The sequence below is a fragment of the Oryctolagus cuniculus genome, chromosome 10, assembly GCF_051225735.1.
Source record: "Oryctolagus cuniculus isolate XC-2025 breed Fujian yellow rabbit chromosome 10, ASM5122573v1, whole genome shotgun sequence".
Classification (NCBI taxonomy): domain Eukaryota; kingdom Metazoa; phylum Chordata; class Mammalia; order Lagomorpha; family Leporidae; genus Oryctolagus; species Oryctolagus cuniculus.
Window position 1 is genome coordinate 68,202,641 of NC_142876.1, and position 23,288 is coordinate 68,225,928.

The 23,288-nt window shown below is 41.8% G+C and overlaps 1 protein-coding gene across 6 annotated transcripts in view; it reads right to left on the minus strand.

Annotated features, from left to right (window-relative positions):
- The window catches only part of PIEZO2 (piezo type mechanosensitive ion channel component 2), a 454,193-nt gene that overhangs the window by 226,284 nt on the left and 204,621 nt on the right, over positions 1 to 23,288 (minus strand). The gene's annotated exons all lie outside the window — the stretch shown is intronic.

The following is a 23,288-nucleotide window of genomic DNA, read 5'->3' on the forward strand; positions in this document are numbered from 1 at the left end:
AGCTTCTTTTCAATAATGGAAACTGTTAACAGAGTGAAGAGACAACAACAGAATGAAAGGTAATATTTCCAAAGTAAGCATTTGATAAGGATTTAATATTTAGAATATAGAAGGAACTTAACCCAACAGCAAAAACAGATAACTATATTGTTTTTAGTATGGGCCAAAGACCTGAGTAAACATTTCTCAAAAGGTACCCTTTCAAGAGAACAGAGAGTTTAATAAAATTCTGTATTTACAAGTGTTAAATCTACATGAGGATTTGAGTGCATACACTCTGCAATGTGAGAAAGCTCTAAACCCCTACTCTCATCTGGAAAAGCAGGAGGCCAAGCAAAATCAGTCTCTAAAAATCCAAGGACCCAGTATAGAATAGTCTAAATAAAAGCTCATCTGGTAAAAATAAAGCAGCTGTGTATTGTACGTTTTACACTCTGAGAATCGAAGTTTGGTGTTGTGATGCACATTGATATCCAGAGAACATTCTGAAGCTCTAACCCATCACATTCAGTGCCTTCCTTAAACAATAGTGAAATACACCATTAACCATTCACTCACCCACATCCCCTTTTAAAAATTTCTTTGAAAGGCAGACAACATGAACGCAGAGAGGGACAGAGACAAAAAGAGACAAACAGTGAGAAATCTTCCACCTGCTGGTTCACTCTCCAAATGTTGTTAACAGCTAGGGCTGGACCAGTCCAAAGCCAGGAGCCAGGCACTCCATCTGGTTCTCTCATGTGGCTGACAGGGTCCCAGGTACTTGAGCTATCATCTGTTGCCTCCTATATTAGCAGGAAGCTGGATCAGAAGTGGGGCCAGGCCTGGCTGGAATCCAGGGACTCCAACATGGGATTCAGCTACCCAAGGGGCTTCTTTTTTTTTTTTTTTTTTTTTTTTGACAGGCAGAGTGGACAGTGAGAGAGAGAGACAGAGAGAAAGGTCTTCCTTTTGCCGTTGGTTCACCCTCCAATGGCCGCCGCGGCCGGCGCGCTGCGGCCGGCGCACCGCGCTGATCCGATGGCAGGAGCCAGGATCCAGGTGCTTTTCCTGGTCTCCCATGGGGTGCAGGGCCCAAGCACCTGGGCCATCCTCCACTGCACTCCCTGGCCACAGCAGAGGGCTGGCGTGGAAGAGGGGCAACCGGGACAGAATCCGGCGCCCCGACCGGGACTAGAACCCGGTGTGCCGGCGCCGCTAGGCGGAGGATTAGCCTAGTGAGCCGCGGCGCCGGCCACCCAAGGGGCTTCTTAACCACTATGCCAAACCCCTGCCCATCTTTTCAAAAACTAAACATTTTAAATTAGAAGAATGCAAAAAGGCAGTTGCTAATGACAATAAAAGCAGCACAGGTTGAGTATGCTCTGTCTCCATCTTAGGGACAGAAATATTTCCAAATTTTGGTTTTCCAATGTTGGAATATTTATATAGACCTTACCAAGTGAGTATTCAGGATTTTCAGATGAAGGATGTCCAACTACATACCTAATTCCCAGGTAAAAAGAGTGGCCAGCTATAAAAAAATTGTGTTACAATTTTCTTCTGTAATAGTTCTTCCTGTCATCATAAGTGAATGATAATTTTCAGAGCACTTGCTATAAGGAAAAGTTATAATTTTATCAAAAAGTGTTTTAACAAAAATTCCCTATTTACAAAAATTAAAGTGTTTGTGTATTTGAGCTGACCCATGGTTTTTTCTTCTTTTTGTTTGTTTGTTTTTACCATTTTCCTGCTGCTTAGTCAGTGGCAGAGTTATTTTGACTTCAGTAACTATTGCAAGTAATGTCTACCTTAGCCTAAAGTCATAAGTTGACTTGGGTCCTAGCTACTTGAAAATCACAACAGATAGTTACTAATAATCACTGCCTTTCTGCAAAGGTTCATTCTGCAAAACACTCCCCTGCTTCTTTTCTTACAGTCAAAATAAACTTAGATGCTACTTATGTTTCTTTCTTGATAACTCTGCCTCAAATACACTATCTTCCGGTGACCACATTTTATTAGCCAGCTTCTCATCACTATCACATAAGCAACTTGGGAAGCAAGGAGGTTTACTTTTGGCTCATGGTTTTTGAAGGTTCACAGACCAAGATTTGGTGGCCCCACTCGTGTGGCTTCTAGTGAGGCCAGAGGAAGGCAAGGGCACAGCACGTGCAGAGGGAGGAGAACATGGACAGCCAGGAGACAGAGTCCAACTTGGCTTCTAAAACTAACCCTCCAATGAGAACTATATTCCAAGGGCAGGCATCCTGTGATCTGAGGACCCCCTTAAAGGTCTCTTATCAACATAATTTAATCCACTCCCCACCCTCCCAATACCATTGACTTAAGACTTTGGGGATTAAATGTCTACATGGGTTTGGGAACACAATCTTGTTCAAGCCATGATGCCACTCAGTGTCTTCTAGACACTTGTAGGTCTTCCTGGGGAGGCGGTGTGCACACAGCAGTGGGTGACCTAGGGAAGTCTCTCTGGAGCAGTCCCAAGAGAGCATGGAGATGGTGTTTCACGACAGTGTTTGAATTTGTAGTAGCGGATCATGATGGAGTATTTGGAATCATCTTCATAAGTAATAGAGGACTAACTTTTAGACTTGAATCACACACACACACACACATACACACACAGCAGATGCAAGCTCATCTAGTTGAATTCCAATTTACTTTGCTGGGTAGGAGTACAGGACACAGACTGTAAGTACTCAGCCCAGGAATCTGTCTTGGTCCCTGACCTGGGGGAATGGCTCCCCTAGAATGTCCCCTACCCTGTGAGTCACATGCAGAATAATTAAGAATTTTCATCTTTGTGCATAATGACCCTGCTCCCCAAATCCCTGCAGTGTTAAGACATTAGCAAAGAGAAAATACCCTGTCAAGGTGAAACCAGGGTGGATTCACGGAGCTTTCCATCCTCACACTATGAAGCGGGGGAGATAAATAGTCTCAAGTGTTCACTGACCCGGTGGACAGGTGCTTGGAAGGATAAGGAAGGAAGTTGGTGAGGGGTTTCAATGCTACTCTTGACTTTTCATGTGTGCAGTGTGACACAAAAACTTTGTACATTTTTCTACCTTTCCACTGTTTTGCCAGAACTTCTCACTATTTTCCTAAATTGCATGCTTTCCATTTTTAAGAAAATTCTTTTCTTTGTACATTCAATTTATTATCAAAGCAAATTTTCTTTTTTTAACTTTTATTTAATGAATATAAATTTCCAAAGTACAGCTTATGGATTACAATGGCTTCCCCCTCATAACGTCCCTCCCAGCTGCAACCCTCCCCTTTCCCACTCCCTCTCCCCTTCCATTCACATCAAGATTCATTTTCGATTCTCTTTATATACAGAAGATCAGTTTAGCATACATTAAGTAAAGATTTCAACAGTTTGCTCCCACACAGAAACATAAAGTGAAAAATACTGTTTGAGTACTAGTTATAGCATTAAATCACAATGCACAGCACACTAAGGACAGAGATCCTACATGAGGATTATCAAAGCAAATTTTTAAGAAGTAAAAGGTTCTGCCACACTGTTCTATTGGGCATTTTGAATGAGAAGCCTTAATAAAGCAATAGAATCCATGTTCCTGAGTCCAAAAAATAGGAAGTTATTCATACAGGCACGGTGAGTTAGAAATTTCTGGGGCAAGACTTCCAGTGCTCCTTAGGATACACATTGCTAAGTCACTCAGCTAAGCACAATGGAGATAATAGAACGACTTCTTTCTGTCCTTGGAAATGAACCTCATTAAAAAATGGAGGATCTTACATATCTCAGACTCATCAGTTTTGCTGTGGACACTTTCGTAACCATCTTAATATTCTAGGAATGGAACTGGATATATTAAAATATGGTTTCTGCCCTCAAATCCCACATGCCCCAGGAGTTTGGATTTTTATGTCTTTTGTGAGCACTTAGTCATGAAGAAACAAGAAACACAGTAAATGGAACAGACATATCCAGATCCTTTGGCACCAAGAATATTTCTGGCAGTCCATTATTCAGTTGCTGGGGAATTCTTTTACGGCCATTACCCATGCTTTACGTGGTAAGGCAATCCCATTCTCCCTGACAAAGAAGCCCGACGTGGGGAAAACAGTAGAGGAAACAAAAGTAGCTGCAGACTTCCTTGATTAAATACTTTTAAAATGAGATTTACGGTAATCAACCCTTATCCACAGTTAAGCTTTCTGCCATTTCAGTTACCTGTGCTCAACTGCAGTCTGAAAATACTCAAAGGGAAAGTCTAGAAATCAATAATTCGTAAGTTCTAGATAATCTTTCTGACAGCACACTGCTAGAATTGTTCTATCTTATTATTAGTTACACTGTTAATGTCTTTCTATGTACAACTTAATAATTACACTTCATGATAGGTATGTACTTATGGGGAAAAAAAAACAGCATCTATGGGAGTTGGTGCTTACCCAGGTTTTAGGTATCCATTGGAGGTTTTCAAATGTATCCCTTGTGGATAAGGGGGACTATTGTATAATATAAAGAAGTTTAAAATGTTATTTTCTTCTAAATTATTTATTAATTTGAAAGGCACACACACACACATGCATGGGCACAGATATCTCCCGTCTGCTGGTTCCCTTCCCAAATGCTACCATAAGGGGCTGGGCCAGACTGAAGGCATAAGCCCAGAAATCAATTGAGGTTTCCCATCTGGTTGTCAGGAACCCAGTTCCTTGAGCCATCACTGCTGCCTCCAAGGTCTGCATTAGCAGGAAGCTGGAGTTAGAAGCAGGAGCTGGGAATGGAACCAAGGTACTCCAATATGGGCTGGAGGCATCTTAACCACCAGGCCAAATGCCTGCCCCCCAAACGTGTTGTTTTCAGAAAAACAAACCACAGCAATATGCAGCGTAGAGAAATGGATACAATCCATAAAGAGATTTTTACCTTTGCAATCTTAGATAAAACGGTTAGAAATAATTCATTAGGATTTTTCAAGCTCCCTTTGATGACATAAACATCTGATCAACAGAACTGAAATCTAGTGTGCAGCAGGACAGAGTCCAGAGGCAGTAAACAAACCCTGGACTGCAGGTCCTTCAGTCTGCAGAGCAAGCTTCAGGGTAGCAGAACATCCTTCCACACCCTTCAGTGCTGGCTCTCTGATGGCCCAGAGGAAGAACTACCACGTGGAGGGTAGGATGCTGCTTCCTATATAAGCACATCAACAGCGCTCCTTCACAAACATCCATTCACACATTCTCTGCCTCCTTCCATCCGCCACCCCGTCCTCCTGTCACCCTCCCTGAGCCCATTTTCCCACCTTCTGCTAACAGCAAATTCCGTTCTTTGGGAGCTACTCTGTCCAGCCCATGAATAGTCCCTGGGAGTAAGGGATGGGAGTCTCCCAATCATGTTCCCTCTCCCTCCCTGACCATAGTATAGGGACAGCTGGCCCATCAGTTGGCACAGCACCCTATGCCCCCATCCACAGTTGGTCAGGATGAGCACAGGACCGCTACATGGACCCACCGAGGACCTCTCTCTGGTTTGTTCAGCTTGACTGGGGAGGGCAGCATTCCTCTGCTGTGAGAGACCTGGGATCCCAGGAGCTGGCCTGCCACCGCCATGCAGAGAACCCTTGTGCAAGAGGCACGCAAGCCGTGTGTGTAGGGGTCAGAGGGGCACAGGAGCAAAGGTGCCTCCCCTTGGTGCCCTGTCTCCATCCTCAGCCCTTGCCAAAGCCCTCACCTTTCCTGCTCTCCCTGTCATCAGAGGAAAAATGTGCTTTGTTATTGACTCAAGTTTTAACTAGGGGGTCTGATACTAGTATCTCAAGGAGCACTAAATATGTATAACAAAGCAGGAATAATGCCTTGAACATTTAAATGTTAGGTGATAACAAAAGCAGTTCTAATAAATTCTAGACATTTTCAACCGTATTTTAAATTAAGGGATTGGATTTTTACCCCCAAAATTAACATAGCAAAAAAAAAAAAAAAAACCCAACTTATACATCTTAATCCTTTACCTGGTCTTAATTTCATAAATATTACCTAATTTAACCCTTTCAAATATCCTATATAAATATTATTGTTATCAGACCTTTGCGCGTGCCACCCTTCACGTAGGACCTGGGAATCCTTCTGCCAAGTTGGCTGCACACAGCAAGCAACTAACTGCAGGAGTGCAGTCTGCACAAATACACATCATCTGGGGGTCAGGTACCAACACAGAACCTGGATGATGCAACAAGAGTGGTTATTGCTTGTTTCCTCTAATTTAGCTGTCATCATTTCAAACCACAAGGCTTTGCTTCTGAAATCTGAATTCTTTTTTTTTTTTTTTGGACAGGCAGAGTGGACAGAGAGAGAGAGAGACAGAGAGAAAGGTCTTCCTTTTCCCTTGGTTCAACCCCCAATGGCCGCTCCTGCCGGCATGCTGCGGCCCGCACACCGCGCTGATCTGAAGCCAGGAGCCAGGTGCTTCTCCTGGTCTCCCATGCGGGTGCAGGGCCCAAGCACTTGGGCCATCCTCCACTGCACTCCCTGGCCACAGCAGAAAGCTGGACTGGAAGAGGAACAACCAGGACAGAATCTGGCGCCCCGACCGGGACTAGAACCCTGGTGTGCCGGTGCCACAGGCGGAGGATTAGCCTAGTGAGCCGCGGCGCCGGCCCTGAAATCTGAATTCCAATAACAGCTCCACCTCTGGTTGTCTCTATTTCCTGAGACACATTCCTCTTATACTCTTGTTTTTCTTTCATTTAATAACTTACTAAGAAGTTTTCAACAGCTCCTTTTGAGCTTAAAATTTAGTGTTTTTTTTTTTTCCAAAAATATAATCAATGAAAGAGCCAGCATCTGCCTTCATGTTGGTTACTCTATCATTGTTGTTTCCTCATGGGTCACTTCTGTATCAGTTATTCAGTCAACTCACTGCTCAATCTGTACTACAGAAAAAAGCAACTTGAGCTTTCCTATACGTTTTATTATGGAGTGGTAAAATTAGAGGTCCAAGGAGGCATAGATTTTCATGCGATTGTATCATTTTGCACCAAGCATGTCTCAGGCATTGAGAGCCCTTTGGACATGGGCCTACCTTTCTTCTTCAAAATAATTTGTCAAAAAGGGCTAATAAATTCACTAAAGTGGTGGGTTTTTCCCAGTATATTCCTACAAAAGAGAAAGTATTTTCATATCCCTTAGGGGCTACCAGGCAGCTGAATGTGCAACTTGGCACAGAAATTAGAGACAAAACACTCAGCTATCAGATAATTATAACACTTGTCACTTTTTTGCCAGAAGCTTCATTTATATTATTTTTGTTAACTTTTGAAAGGAAGTGCTATGGATATTCAATAGAAGGAGCATTGAACTTTGAACATAATGTGAAACTGAAATTCTGAGATATATAGATTTTCTCCTCAGCTGACCAGGAGTGACATTTCACTTTGCAAATTTGAGAGGATCTCCTGCACGATTTTAGCTGGCATCTTTTAGCCCCAGAAATGACTGCTCTAAGGGAGAACTTGTACCTGAGTGACACAATACACCCAATCATGAGCAAGTTCAACATCTTGGATTAGATGTGAGATCTACAAAAGCTTCCAACTCTTATGTTCCAGATGAGACTTCTCATGCATGATTCAAAAGGAATGGAGATAGTAACAATTTACTTATGATTGCTTAATTAATAGTTTTCATATTAAATGACCTGTATTATTTTTAAAACATCTTCACATATATTTGTACTTTCCTTTTGTAACATCCATTCCTTCAGTCTGATCAATAACATCTAGATGGCTTTCCTTTTTGTATGCAAGAACTATCACTAAGTGCTCACAGTGCTTTCATCCCACTTAATCCTTTGTCAGTTATTTTCATATCTCTTAGTTGTCCATTGTCTTATCTAAGGGTGGGTGACCACCTCACGTAAGACAGAAGGAAGAATCCATCAGTCTCACTAACAACGTAGGTGTTCTTCATATGAACAGCTTCACTTTTCCTCATTTGTAAAATAACATAGATCATTGCAAAACATAAAAACACTAAAAATATTTTAATTTTGTATAGACATTCACTCACTAAGATATCCAGATTCATTCTCAAACATGAGGGGCTCTCAAAAAGTTCATGGAAATCCATATGATGAAAATATTGGCCGGCGCTGTGGCTCACTTGGCTAATTCTCCGCCTGCGGTGCCAGTATCCCGGGTTCTAGTCCCGGTTGGGGCGCTGATTCTGTCCCGGTTGCTCCTCTTCCAGGCCAGCTCTCTGCTGTAGCCCGGGAAGGCAGTAGAGGATGGCCCAAGTGCTTGGGCCCTGCACCCGCATGGGAGACCAGGGGAAAGCACCTGGCTCCTGGCTTCGGATCAGCGCAGTGCGCCCGCTGCAGCGGCCATTGGGGGGTGCCCTAGGGGAGTCTTAACTGCTGTTGCAAATACTCACCTCTCTCTTTTTAATTTCATTTTCCATGAACTTTTAATACTCTAGAAGTCATATTATTTAGAATCCTCTTTTAATAACATATAAAGTATTTTCCATGCCAATAAATACAACTGTAAGATCATTTTCATGTCCATATAGAATTCCATAACAACAAAATTAACTAATGTATGGCTCGTATCTACATTTTTGCTATTATATACTGAAATGTGATGAACGTATTTTACATATGTCATTGAACATTTGCTAAATTGTTTTAGGATAACTTCCCATAAGTAGAATTATTGTGCATATGTAAAATTTTGATTAATACTATTAAAGTTATATTCTCCAGGGGCCGGTGCTGTGGCATAGCAGGTAAAGTGGCAGCCTGCAGTGCCTGCATCCCATATGGGCACTGGTTTGAGTCCCAGATGCTCCACTTCCAAACCAGTTCTCTGCAATGGCCTGGGCAAGGAGTAGAAGATGGCCCAAGTCCTTGGGCCCCTGCACCCGCATGGGAGACCTGGAAGAAGCTCCTGGCATCCCGGCTTCAGAGCGGTGGTGCAGCTCTGGCTGTTGCAGCTATCTAGGGAATGAGCCAGCAGATGGAAGACCTCTCTCTCTCTCTGTATCTGCCTCTGTCTCAATGTAACTCCGCCTTTCAAATAAATAAATAAATCTTTCCAAACTTGTTCATATACATATGCTTGATTGAATTTAGTTTAGGAATCCTTTTTATCTATTTCAAATCATATTTACATAATTGGTGATAAAATTAAGCAAAATTTCTTAGGCTTGCAAGCAATTTTATTTCATTTATCTCTAAAAAATATTTATACATGACAAACCACGTTAACAAGTTGAAACAAATATTACATTTCTTTGATTTTCATGAAAGCATTAATATTCAAATATCTCAACTGCAGAAGGTCTCAAATGAGCACAATGTGAGTTTCGTGGTCTCTGGAGAGTCTCTGTTAGCACTACTCACCCTTTGTAGAGACTAGAACAAATCTGTCCACAGATATGCACACTTCAGCACTTTCATCTAAGAACAGAGCATGCTACAACACCTTAAGTGATTTTCTTTTGAAAAATTACTTTCAAATTACTCTGAAGTAAACTGTGATACGTAAATAACCAGTTTCCTCATTAAATAGTGGGGTTTTTAAAAGTAATCGTTGGTTATAAAATTTGTGGTTTAAGATTGAACCTAACTGGAGACTGGAATACTTTCTCTCTCAGCTGTCCACTAAAGTAGCTATAGGCACATTGGAAAAAGAGAAACATACTAAGTCAATCTGTTTTCAAACATCTCAAAGGAACTTTCACTACTAGGTCAATGTAAGAGAACTGTGAAACTCAACTTGTAGTCATCTATCCTGATGTCTCCTATGGAAAACAAGCAAGCCATCTAATCTTGAAGAAGAAAAATAAATATATAGGTAATATAAATAGAAGAGAAAAAGAGAGAGAGAGAGGAGTATATTTTTAGTGATGGACTGGAGGGAAAGGACCCTAACCCCTAACCCTCATGGCTCTATGTCTTTGGGAAATAGAGTTGTCCACTAGTAATAAGTTACAAAAATGCTAAAAGATTGAAAATTCCTGTAACTACCCAATGTGAAACAGGAAATTGCCTGAATATGCAACAAGTATTAAATGTTTATTCTACTTAAATACGGTGAAAGGCACATGACATTAAAATGGAGACATTCAGACTCTTCATGAGCTGTAGTTGAAGTATAGCCCATGTGTTGTCACAATTCTCTAATGTCCATGGAGCTTCTGTGACTCCCAGCTGTGTGTTCCTTTTGCTGCTACTTCAATAAGAGTGCCTAGAGACATAAAGATGGCCAAAAATAGAATCTGATGGAAATTAACAATAATTAAATGGCAGGTCAAGAAAGAGGATCCAGTCAAAAAAAAAAAAAAAGATATGTAAGTGTGAAGGGAAGGGGACATTTAGTGCAGAAGTTAGGCTGCTACTTAGGATGTCTGCATCTCAAATCAGATTGCTTGGGTTTGTTATATATCTACTCGCAACACCAGCTTCCCAATAATGCACATCCCAGGAGACAACAGGTACTGTGTCCTTGCCACCCACATGGGAGTCCTGGATTTGTTTCAGACTCTTGGCTCTAGTCTGGCCTAGCTCTGACTACTGCAGGCATTTGGGGGATGAACCAGAAATAAGAGGTCTCTATTTATCTGTCTCTGTTTCTCTGCTTTTCAGATAAATGAAAATAAATACACTTTTTTTAAAAAAAAAGAATGTGATGGAGAAATTTTAAGAATGAAAGAATGAAACACAATGAGGAAGTCACCTTTGATGAGGCTTTTTGGGGAAGACTGCTCATGTATGTCAGAAAAGTTTCAGGGGCTGGTGTTGTGGTATAGCGGATAAAGCCACCGCCTGCAGTGTCGGCATTCCATATGGGCGCCGGTTCGTGTCCTGGCTGCTCCATCCAGCTCTCTGCTATGGCCTGAGAAGGCAGTAGAAAATGGCCCAATTCCTTGGGACCCTGCACCCACATGGGAGAGCCAGAGAGGCTCCTGGCACCTGGCTTGGGATCAGCGTAGCTCCGGCCATTGCTGCCATCTGGGGAGTGAACCAGTGGATGGAAGACCTCTCTGTCTCTACCTCTCCTTCTCTCTGTGCAACTCTGACTTTCAAATAAATAAATAATATATTATATATTTTATATAATATATAATATATTTATATAATTATATTTTATATAATATATAATATATTTATATAATTATATTTTATATAATATATACAATATATTTATATTTTATGTTTTTATATAATATATTATATATAAATTATATATGGTATATATATACACCATATATATATATATATATATATATATATATATATATAAAAGAAAAGTTTCAGTGGGATTACAGAAAAGGTAGAGTGGAAGAACAAGGTCCTGTAACTAAACAGAAGATAGAGAAGTGGAGACAATGAGGAAAGACTTCTGTTTTATAAAACCAGGCCAAGGAACGGGCATTTAACCTACAGATTAAGATGCTAGAATCTTATATTGGAGTACCTGGATTTGATTCCCAGCTCTGGCTCCTAACTCCAGCTTCTTGCCAGGGCAAACCCTGGGAGGCAGCAGTGAGGGCTTGTGTGATTAGATTCATAACCCCAAGTTAGAGGTCTGGATTGAGTGGTGGGCATTTGAGGAATGAAGTAGCAGATGGGAGCTTTTCTCTCACTCTTCTTCTCTTCTTGTGGCCCTCCCATCCCACCCCCAAACAACTAGAAAAATTTTAAAAAATAAACAAAAAATCAGGCCAAGTTGAGATGGAGAGGGGTGAGAAAGCGGGGTAGGGGGATTTGGTAGCAATAGCTTGAGGGTGAGATGGGGCTAATGGATGGTGTGGTCCTTTAGGTTAAGACATATGGGGGTCTTCATAAAGTAAAGGAAGGAAGCCAGGGTGAGCAGAGGCTGAAAACAGAGAGAAGATGCTTCAGTAACCAAAAGAGAAGACGCTGAAGGCAGAGAATTCAGCAGAGGAGACAAAGTAGGGAGGATGGCATGGAGCCGGGTAGCAGGGCATGGGCAGGGAGTTGGGTTCATGAAGCACTCATGAACAATGGGTACATGAAAAGGTATGCTGGTTGACTGCACATTTGGATGCATAAAAATTACACAATCAACAAATAAAATACTCTTTTCAAGGAACTATAATATATAAGATATCAACATTATACACAATAAGCCATTTGTTTAAGATGTTCATTATGAACAGTACATCTTGAATGTGGAAGTCTGGAAGGCTGGGCTGCCTCTGAATTGGCCCCATCATTGGTTCTGAAAGCTGTCTTAAAAAATAAACCTCTGAGGCCGGCGCCGTGGCTCAATAGGCTAATCCTCCACCTTGCGGCGCCGGCACACCGGGTTCTAGTCCCAGTTGGGGCGCCGGATTCTGTCCCGGTTGCCCCTCTTCCAGGCCAGCTCTCTGCTATGGCCAGGGAGTGCAGTGGAGGATGGCCCAGGTGCTTGGGCCCTGCACCCCATGGGAGACCAGGAAAAGCACCTGGATCCTGGCTCCTGCCAACGGATCAGCGCGGTGCGCCGGCTGCAGCGGCGGCCATTGGAGGGTGAACCAACGGCAAAGGAAGACCTTTCTCTCTCTGTCTCTCTCTCTCACTGTCCACTCTGCCTGTAAAAAAAAAAAAAAAAAAAAAAAAAAAAAAACCTCTGATATCCATTTGTTGACTTGTCTTCTGCCTCCTTCTCATGAAAGTTGACTACAGAAGACATTTCCAGTCACTGCAATTCCAGTTGTTTCAAAGCCAGATGAATACGTATTTCCTGCACAGTCCCAAAGCATGACATTATCCCAGAAAAGTGCAGAAATTTGACTTCAGACATTTACCATAATGTATTTTCATAATGAATCAATTCTCCAGTTTACTCAAAATTCGAAAATGCTTGCTTAAGAGCCCATCCAGCTAGTTCTTATGTGAACTTCATGGTATAACTTGAGAAAAAATTTTAATGAGATAAAAATCTATAAGCAAATTACTTAACAAGTAGCTCATCACTTGGAAGTGTTAGTTCTGACAGTTCCCAGCCTGTGGTCCACCTATGGAGATGGGCTTGTGGGAATACAAGAGCTCACAACATTCTGACAATTCACGAATTGGCTCACTGGCATATGAGCAGAAGACCCAGTGAAAGCATCTCCCAAATAGGGCCTGAGGAGCTAAAAATAATTTTTTTCCTAAAGGATTTTTTATTTATTTGAAAGGCAGAGTGACATGGAGAGATGGAAAGAAAGACAGAGATCTTCCATTCGCTGGTTCACTCCCCAAATGGCCACAACAGCCAGGGCTGGGACAGACCAAAGCCAGAAGCCTGGAAATCCATCTAGGTCTTCCACATGGATGGCAGAGCTCAAACACTCACACCATCTTCTGCTGCTTCCCCAGGTGCTTTTACAGGGAGTTGGATCAGAAGTGGAACAGCTGAGGCTAGAACCAGTGCTTATATGGGATGCCGGTAGAGCAAGCAGCACTTTAATCCACAGCACTACAGTGCTGGCCCCAGAAGTTGAGCATCTTGATTCTTCTATGTCACAGCATCTTCATAAGTTAATTTTTAATTCATGTGTGCTTGTTTTCTAGGCCTCAAATACAAAATTTTTCAATAAGCACCGACGATACCCAGCTTTCAGCCTTCCTCACACTAGCTTGCAATTACCAATGGCAGCCATGATGCTACTCTCCTTTTTTTCCAAGGTGTAGTTTTCTCTCAGAACTATAATGAAGTACGCCAAATTTTAGCGGGGCTGATGGCAATGATTTAGTTCTTGTGGTAATATAAATTTTGGCATTGAATCTGCTACCTACAATGTATCAGATCTCATGTTGGGGCCCACAGGCCCAGTTAGGGCCAGGAGTTAGTCCAGACATCTCTACCAAGAAGGTCAACACCCTCTTCACACTCCAGTGAGGATGTGTCAGAAAAACCTGGGCATGGGATTGAGCAAAAATTGTGGTTAGACAAGTGGTAGCCACTGTATCAGATTCTCAGCCCATGCTTTCTATGTACAACGCTGTAGAGTATGGAAGTGCTGAGGAACCCAGTGGTGTTCATTGTACAGCATAAACACAGTGCAGCTTCCTCCCTCACGTCCCTCATCCTAACACACACACACACACACACATATGCACATGCACACACACACTTCAGAAAAGGTGTGCATTAAAGCATATATAAATAAGATTGCTTCTCTTTTCCATGTGCACATCATTATGTTTTATGGTTGGTTTCAGTGAATCCATGTTGGACAAGTAATGCACACTTTCAGTGTGTGTTTCATCTTAGGAAAAAGGCATGCAATGTGTGTTAAGGAATTTTCATTCATTTAAACTGAAATCCTTCAAAATTAAGTCATGAAGATATAGAAAACCTAAGCAGACCAATAACCAAGAAAGAGACTGAATCAGTAATGAAGAGCCTCTCAACAAAGAAAAGCCCAGGACCAGATGGCTTCACTGCTGACTTCTACCAGACATTTAAAGAAGAACTAATTCCAATTCTTCTCAAGCTATTTGAAACAATTGAAAGGGAGATAATACTTCCAAACTACTTCTGTGAAGCCAGCATCACTTTAATTCCTAAACCTGAAAAAGATGCAACTGAGAAAGAGAACTACAGACCAGTTTCCCTGATGAACACACATGTAAAAATCCTCAACAAAATGCTAGCTAATCTAATCTAACACACAGCAGAAAGATCATTCACCCAGATCAAGTGGGATTTATCCCTGGTATGAAAGGATAGTTCAACAAATGTAAATTAATAAATATGATACATCACAGTAACGAACAAAAGAACAAAAATCATGTGATTATTTCAATAGATACAGGGGATGCATTTGATAAAATACACCATCCTTTCATGATGAAAACCTTAAGCAAACGGGGTATAGAAGGAACACTCCTCAACGTAACAAAGGCAATTAGGGGACCAGCACTGTGGTGCAGTAGGTTAATTCTCTACCTGTGGTGCCGGCATCCCATATGGGCACCGATTCTAGTCCTGGCTGCTCCTCTTCTGATCCAGCTCTCTGCTGTGGCCCGGGAGAGCAGTAGAAGGTGACCCAAGTCCTTGGGTCCCTGCACCCACATGGAATACCAGGAAGAAGCACCTGGCTCCTGGCTTCAGATCAGCAAAGCTCTGACCATTGCGGCCATTTGGGGAGTGAACCAACAGATGGAAGACCTTTCTCTCTGTCTCTCCTTCTCACTGTCTGTAACTCTACCTCTCAGATAAAAAAAATGAAAGCAATTAATGAAAAATGCACAGCCAGAATATTATTGAATGGGGAAAAGTTGGAAGCATTCCCACTAAGATCTGGAACTAGACAAGGATGCCTGTTCTCACCATTGTCATTCAATATAATCCTGGAAGTTTTAGCCAGAGCTATCAGACAAGAAAAAGAAATCAAAGAGAGACAAATCGGAAAGGAATATGCTAAACTATTCCTATTTGCAGATGACATGATTCTATATATAGATGAATCAAAAGACTCCACTAAGAGATTTTTGGAACTCACAAAAGAGTTTGACAAAGTTGAAGGATTTAAAATCAACACAGAAAAATCAATAGCCTTTGTATACACAGACAATGCCAGGACTGAGAAAGAACCTCTAAGATCAATCCCTTCACAACAGCTACAAATAGTTAAATTTCTTGAAATAAATCTAACCAAGGATGTCAAAGATCTCCATGATGAAAATTACAAAACATTAAAGAAAGACATAGAAGAAGATATAAAAAATGGAAAGAAATCTTCCATGTTCATGGATTGGAAGAACCAATATCATGAAAATGTCCATACTACTGAAAGCAGTTTACATAGTCAATGCAATCTCAATCGAAATATTAATGACATTCTTCTCAGAGCTAGAAAAAATGATGCTAAAATTCATATGGATATTCAAGAGACCCCAAAGAGCTAAAGCAATCTTATACAACAAAAATAAAGCTGAAGATATCAAAATACCAGATTTTAAGACCTACTACAGGGCAGATACAATTGAAATAGCCTGGCACTGGCAAAGAGAGAGAGGGCGAGAGAGAGAGAGAGAAGGAGATAGAGAGAGAAAGAGACATGTAGACCAGTGGAGCAGAATAGAAACTCCATAAATCAAACCATGCATCTACAACCAACTTTTCTTTGACAAAAGAGCAAAAATCAATCCCTGAAGCAAGGACAGTCTCTTCAACAAATGGTATTATGAAAATTGGATCTCCAAGTGCAGAATTATGAAGACCTCTAACTTACACCTTACACAAAAATCCAATAAGGACTAATTATATGACCTAATGCCATCAAATTCGTAGAGAAAATTGGGGAAACTTTGTAAGATTTTAGCATAGGCAAAGACTTCTTGGAAAAGACCATAGAAGTACAGGAAATTAAAGCCAAAACTGACAAATCTGATTGTATAAAGCTGAGAAGCTTCTGTACTGCAAAAGAAGCACTCAGCAAAGTGAAGAGGCAACTGACAAAATGGGGGAAAATAGTTTGTGAACTATGAAATTGGTAATGGATTAACATCCAGAACTTATAAAGAGCTCAACAAACTCGACAACAACAAAACAATCTAGTTAAGAAATGGATCATATATGATTCAATTAAGATGGCAGAGTAGGGAGGGAGCTTACTGCTGTAGTCTAGGAGAAGATAGTTTTTAAAAAGTGGAGAGAGTGCAGTCTCAGGGAAAAGTTAGGGAGAAAATGGCAGAGGAAACTCCATACAAATTAAAGGAACACAGTGGAGGCCGGCACCGCGGCTCACTAGGCTAATCCTCCGCCTAGTGGCGCCGGCACACCGGGTTCTAGTCCCGGTTGGGGCGCCGGATTCTGTCCCGGTTGCCCCTCTTCCAGGCCAGCTCTCTGCTGTGGCCAGGGAGTGCAGTGGAGGATGGCCCAGGTGCTTGGGCCCTGCACCCCATGGGAGACCAGGAAAAGCACCTAGCTCCTGGCTCCTGCCACCGGATCAGCGCGGTGCGCCGGCCGCAGCGCGCCGGCCGCGGCGGCCATTGGAGGGTGAACCAACGGCAAAGGAAGACCTTTCTCTCTGTCTCTCTCTCACTGTCCACTCTGCCTGTCAAAAAAAAAAAAAAAAAAAAGGAACACAGTGGACCTATGTAGAGGGTGTGGGTAAGCACAAGTCAAAAACCCAGCAGCCAAGAGCCTGCACACTAGCTTTAGAGAGAGGTGAGCCCAGACTGCAGCAGCCCAAGCCATTGGTGATAAAGCTTCAGGAAAATGTCATTTCCTCTCCTCAAAGGAGACCAGTGCATGGACCCAGACTCAGGCACCAGGCAGGAAAAGCCTGGTGGAAATCCAGCTTGGACCCCTGTGAGGGATAGTGTACCTGCCAAACTACAGAAGGTATAAAAGGGTGGGGGGCACATTTCTCTCTCCCTGATGACCCTACAATGGTGTTAATCAAAAATGGATCTTAGTGGAGAATGGGATTGGGAATGGGAGAGGGGAGGGTGGGGGGTGGGAGAGTGGGCAGAAGGGCAAATATGGTGGAAAGAATCACTATATTCCTAAAGTTGTACTTATGAAATGCATGAAGTCTGTATTCTTTAAATAAAAGGTTTCCTTGGGGGGGAATAAACAAAAAATTAAAAATAAAAAAAGGAAAAAATAGAGAAATGAGCGAAGGACTTGAACAGGCATTATTCAAAAGAAAAATTCCAATGTCCAGCAGAAACTTGAAAAAATGCTCAGGATCAGTAGCCATCAGGGAAATGCAAATCAAAACCACAATGAGGTTTCTCCTCATCCCAGTTAGAATAGCTCTCATACAGAAATCAACAAACAATAAATTCTGGTGTGAATGTGAGAAAAATGTATGCTAAACCACTGTTGGTGGGAATGTAAACTGGTGCAGCCACTGTGGAAGACAGTATGGGGATACCTCAGAAATCAGAACATAGATCTACCATATGACCCAGACATCCTACTCCTGGGAATTTACCCAAATGAAATGAAATCAGAATATCAAAGAATGATATGTACCCTCATGTTCATTGCAGCTCAAAACATGATAGCTAAGATATGGAATCAACTCAGATACCCATCAGCTGATGACTGGATAAAGAAACTATGGCATATATACACTATGGAGTACTACTCAGCGGTACAAAAAAAAAAAAAAAAAAAAGGAAGTCCTGTCTTTTGCAACAAAATGGATGCAACTGGAAACCATTATACTTAGTAAAATAAGCCAGTCCCCAGAAGACAAATGCTATATGTTATCTCTGATCTGTTGCAACTAAAGAGCACCTAAAAGGCAATGTAGAGGTTTGAATTTTAGATTTTCAGATCTGATGATTGTTTACAGCCCTTGTCTTGACTGCTGAGGAACAGTGTTTTTTTCTTCATTCTATTTGTTGAACTCTTTACTCAGTGTAGGGTTAATCTTATGAGTATCAGGTTAACTGAAAATAGATCATTGTAAAAATTGAGTGGAAATAGGAGAAGCAGGAGGAAGAAGAGTGGGAGCATGGGCAGGAGGGAGGGTATGGTGGGAAGTATCACTATGTTCCCATATCTGTGTATAGAAAACATATGAAATCTGTATACTTTAAGTAAGAGTTTTTAAAAAGATATATATATACATATATCTTCTTTAAAAGTCCTTATAAAGTCATTTATAAAGAACTTACCATGTGTATAAAATTATTCATACTGGTGTTCATGAGGTTGACCCTTAAAAGGACACCTATGAACATGACTCCAACTTCAGGGAGTCTATCATTTCTGCAGAGGCTTAAAGAGGTTCTATGTTTCCAGCCCCATGTATGCTAAGGACACAAAAGGCGTAAAAATAATGAAGACTTGCAAAGTCTATCAACAAAATGTCTTAAAATACAACTGCATTTTCCCCAATAAAATATGCAGTTACATTCTTTTGAGAGAAGGCAGGAGAAAACAGAATAACTCTAGTTTCCTTATTTTCCAGTATTTCTAAAATGCTAGCAAGTGTTTTGGTGGAGGATTATGTTCCCATAGGGTGAGACTGTCCCTTTTATATTCCTTGGGGCATCGTTTAGGGCCTAGCAATTGTTTCATATGGCTGGTGGCTTCCTTTACACTAACTATGCATTCCATGTTGTCACAAATATATGCTCAACAGTAGCATTCATTTGTTAGAAGTAATAGAGAAATGTAGTAGAAACTTTGATAACTGGAAATTTTGTGAAAAAGAAAAAAAATCATGAAGCACAGTTTGTCGAAACTTGTGATGATAGGCTAGATCTTATTCTTTCTGAACAGGAGTCAAATATAAAATTCAGCCAGAAGACATCGATGCTAACCTGCTATATGAAGGGCCAGAGGCTTGCTGCTTCTTCATTTTAAATACAATTGATAGAAATGTATGCTAGGATATAGAATAAAATATTTAATTGAAGTAAAAATTTCTCAACCTACCAACTGTCATGCCTTTCAAAAAATCTTGATTTTAAGACAGTTTTATTCCTGACAACACTACATATTACAAATGATAGATTGTGTAATTATTTTAACTAGTTTTTCTCTTAAATGTCAAGTATTATCTATGAGCTAAAATTCTGGAAATAAAATGGACTCAAAATTTAATGATTCCATGAAACAGGTTAAAATAACACATGCATTCAATTTATTCCATAAATATCGATTGAATCCTAATGCATGTTAGATGCTGAGGATAAGACAGTGAACATGGATCTGTAGTCTACTTGGGTAGAGGTAAAAAATCATCAGGATGGGCTGTTATTGCGGCACAGTGGGTTAAGATGTGATTCCGGTGTCTTATGTCAGGGTGCTTGTTTGAGTCTTGGCTGCTCCACTTTTTTTTTTTTTAAGATTTATTTATTTATTTGAAAGTCAGAGTTACACAGAGAGAGAAGGAGAGGCAGAGAGAGAGAAATGTCTTCCATCCATTGGTTCACTCTCCAACTGGCTGCAATGGCTGGAGCTGCACCAATCCGAAGCCAGGAGCTTCCTCTGGATCTCGCATGCGGATGGAATTGGGCCATCTTCTACTGCTTTCCCAGGCCACAGCAGAGAGCTGGATCACAAATGGATCAGCCAGGACTCAAACTGGTGCCCATATGGGATGCCTGCACTGCAGGCGGCAGCTTTACCCACTATGCCACGGCACCAGCCCCTGCTGTACTTCTGATTCAGCTCCCTGCTAATGCACCTGGGAAAGTAGCAGTGATGGACCAAGTACTTGGGTCCCTGCCACCCATGCCTGGCTCTTGACTATTGTGGCCATTTGGGAAGTAAACCAGTTGACAGACAATCTCTCTATCTTGCTCTTGCTCTGCCTTTCAAATAAATTAAATGAATCTTAAAAAAAATCCGGCTGCATGCAAACATACACACATACCAGGGCACTTTGAAAGATTCATGGAAAAATAACATTTTTGAATCATATCTATTTTCTTGAAAGTTTCAGAGACCCTCATACACAGGATTTCAAAGTGTTCTGCGTGAAAATAAACTCATTTTTCCACTTCACTTTCCACACAGTTTTGACATTCTCACCTCATGTGTACATATACACATACCGCAGAGAAAAGAAAGAGGAGGGGAGAATAGGGAGATGAACATTGGAAAGCAAAACGCAAGCAAAATTTATACAAATGATGAAAACAGTCTATTAAGCAGGTTTTCATTTTGTTTTCCGAGTCAGATTCCAGGTGAGGGATGAGTTGCCACCTGAGAGTTGACTTCTACGGTGATATCCTTCACCCCTTCTAGCTCAGCCACATTGCCTCCAAACTGGCTGTCGTCACCCAGAGAAATGTTAAGGACATCATGTCAGACACTGAGCAGAGCCTCCTCGGGCCTCCAGTTCTGGTTCAATTGGCACTGCAGTAGACAGAGCTCCAGTGGCAGGAAAGCTGCAACCAACTCGCACCTCTCAATGTCAACCTAAGTTAAGCAGTAGGCTGCTCATCAGTCCTCCAGGGACTGGCCCTCAGGGCCACTTCCACCTGGCCACTGCCTGTGAGAGCAACTGTGTGCTGGAGGCGCTGACAGCTGCTCAGGGTGTCTACCAACTCCATGTTCATAAGCATCACGTATATAGCCTGGAATCACTCATGGCCACAGCGTTTATGACATGGATATGGGTAAATACTACAAGCAAGGTCTTTCACCTGGTGTCACAAAATTACAATGTGCCATCGGTGGGGCATATTTCTCAGAACTGTCTTAGCAGCTGCAAGAGTTTGGCTCAGCCAAGCATATGAAACAGACTAAAATAGGAGGCTAGAATTCTGAGCCCAATAAATCAACCATAGAGGAAGCATGTCACAATGAACCCAATTAGTTAGAGGGTTCAGTCATTGGACTCCCATTTTATATTTTAGGCACCTTTTTCCTTCTAGATCTCCACTTTGAGGAAAAAGGACCAACTGAAAATTCAAGAGTTGCTGAAAACAAGGGTGTGCAGGCCATTAGGCCATTCTCTGCACATTCAACAGGGACCATCTTCTCTACAGCACCAATCCGCCAAGGTGAGCTGCAGCAGGGCCCTGAGACATTCTCACTGGGGCGAAAGGGCAAGGGCATCACACAGGGAATTTCAGCAACAGGAATCTAAAATGCTAAGTTCTAGTTGACCAGAAAATGCAATTAAACTGGGCACCCTATTGGGCTAGTTCTCTTCCCTAAGGTTTTACTGCACATGACTAAATAGACAGCTCAAGGGTTAGATGTATACTTCCTACCACACACACCCCTGCTCCAATTTGCTCTTGCGAACACATGAGTGCAGGTGTTTTAGGGATTGCTATTTTTCGTTGAGTGCCTATAGGGGAAAACCAGGAGCTGTGTATTGTTCATGTGGGTCACACCCAGGAGAAGGAGGCAGCCACACACTTTCTGGAGGTCTTTGGTTTGCTTTCTTTGTTCTCATCAGAACCGTGGACCACTTTCCCAAACATTCTTACCTAATTTGCCTTTTGACCCTCTCAGATGTCGGGGTTTTTCTTTTCTCTTCTCTACTTTCTTTAAGCAAAGACTGCTTTGCATGCCCAAGTACTCGGCCCCCAAAAGTACAAGTGGGGTGCTCTGATTTCTGCACAGAAACTTGAGATGGGTTAGACATGGTGAAGCAGGGGACAGTTTCCAGTTCTGCTTGAGCAGACAGCTGCAGAGTGGTCCTCAGGCCACTGGGGAGGGGCTGATGCAAGGCAGTCCTGAGAGAGAGCCACGCTTTTTTTTCCTCCCAGAATCATGGTCTTTACTGATAAATACTGTGAGCATTACATTCACACATAAGAATGTCTGACTAATATCTTGGCACACAGCACCAGCCCTGAGTTTTACATTTGCACCAGTTGAAAAGCAATCAATATATATTTGAAGACTGCAACACGTATCAGATTTTTTTAAAAAAAGTCTCTCCCATATATATATATATATATATATATATATATATATAGGATTTTCACATTTGAGGTATTAGGCAGTACCTAAAATGAAAGGTAGAGCTTTCTTGGACAAAAGACAGAGTTTTCCTTTCTTTGTGGTTTTCCAGGAGTCCAGCTCAGCTCAAGTGAGACCAGCACTGTCTGGGGGCTGATAACTAAAGCAGGCTCACTTTATTTTATACTCTATATGCTTTAGGTCAAATTGGAGATATTAAACCTGCATTTTGAGGGGGATCACATGCTTATGAAGAGGGCAGGAGGCCAAACCCCAAAGCACTTAGACAAGGATTAATGTATTTAGTCTAGGGAAGACTCACAATTGCATAAGCATACTTTTGCTTCATAGGAGCACCATGCAATGGTTCAGGGGTGCACTGTTCACAAAGCCACCTCATACGTGGTCTCACAGGGAAGCAGCGAGTGGATGCTCACACAGGCGGTGAGGACAGAGAGGACGGAGCCGCTGGTCTTGACGCAAATAGGAGGTGACTTCAAAAACTTTCTGGAAGATGTGCATTGTGAAAAAGCTATGCATGGATCTCAAGAAATTTTTTGCACCAAAACAAGCTTGCCTTTTAATTGGATTTTCCATGAATCTTTGGAAGTGTCCTTGTGTCCATGCTTTCATGGTACCAAAAGGGAAAGGGTAACTAGGAAGGGGAGCCAGCCTTCTTCCTATCAAAGGATGACCCTAGAATACTGATTTAGGGGTGCCAGGCAGTGTAAGGAGAGCTTTCAATGTAAGAAAGTTTCAAGGAAGAGACACAGAGGCACAATGCTCCCCAGCAGGGCAGGACCACAGGGCACTCACTCTGTTTGCTCATGAACGTCCCTGGGAAGTCATGTCCCAAACTCCTAGACTTGATGTCTTCAGCTGTTGTTTCCCCCCACCCAGAATTCCTCAGTT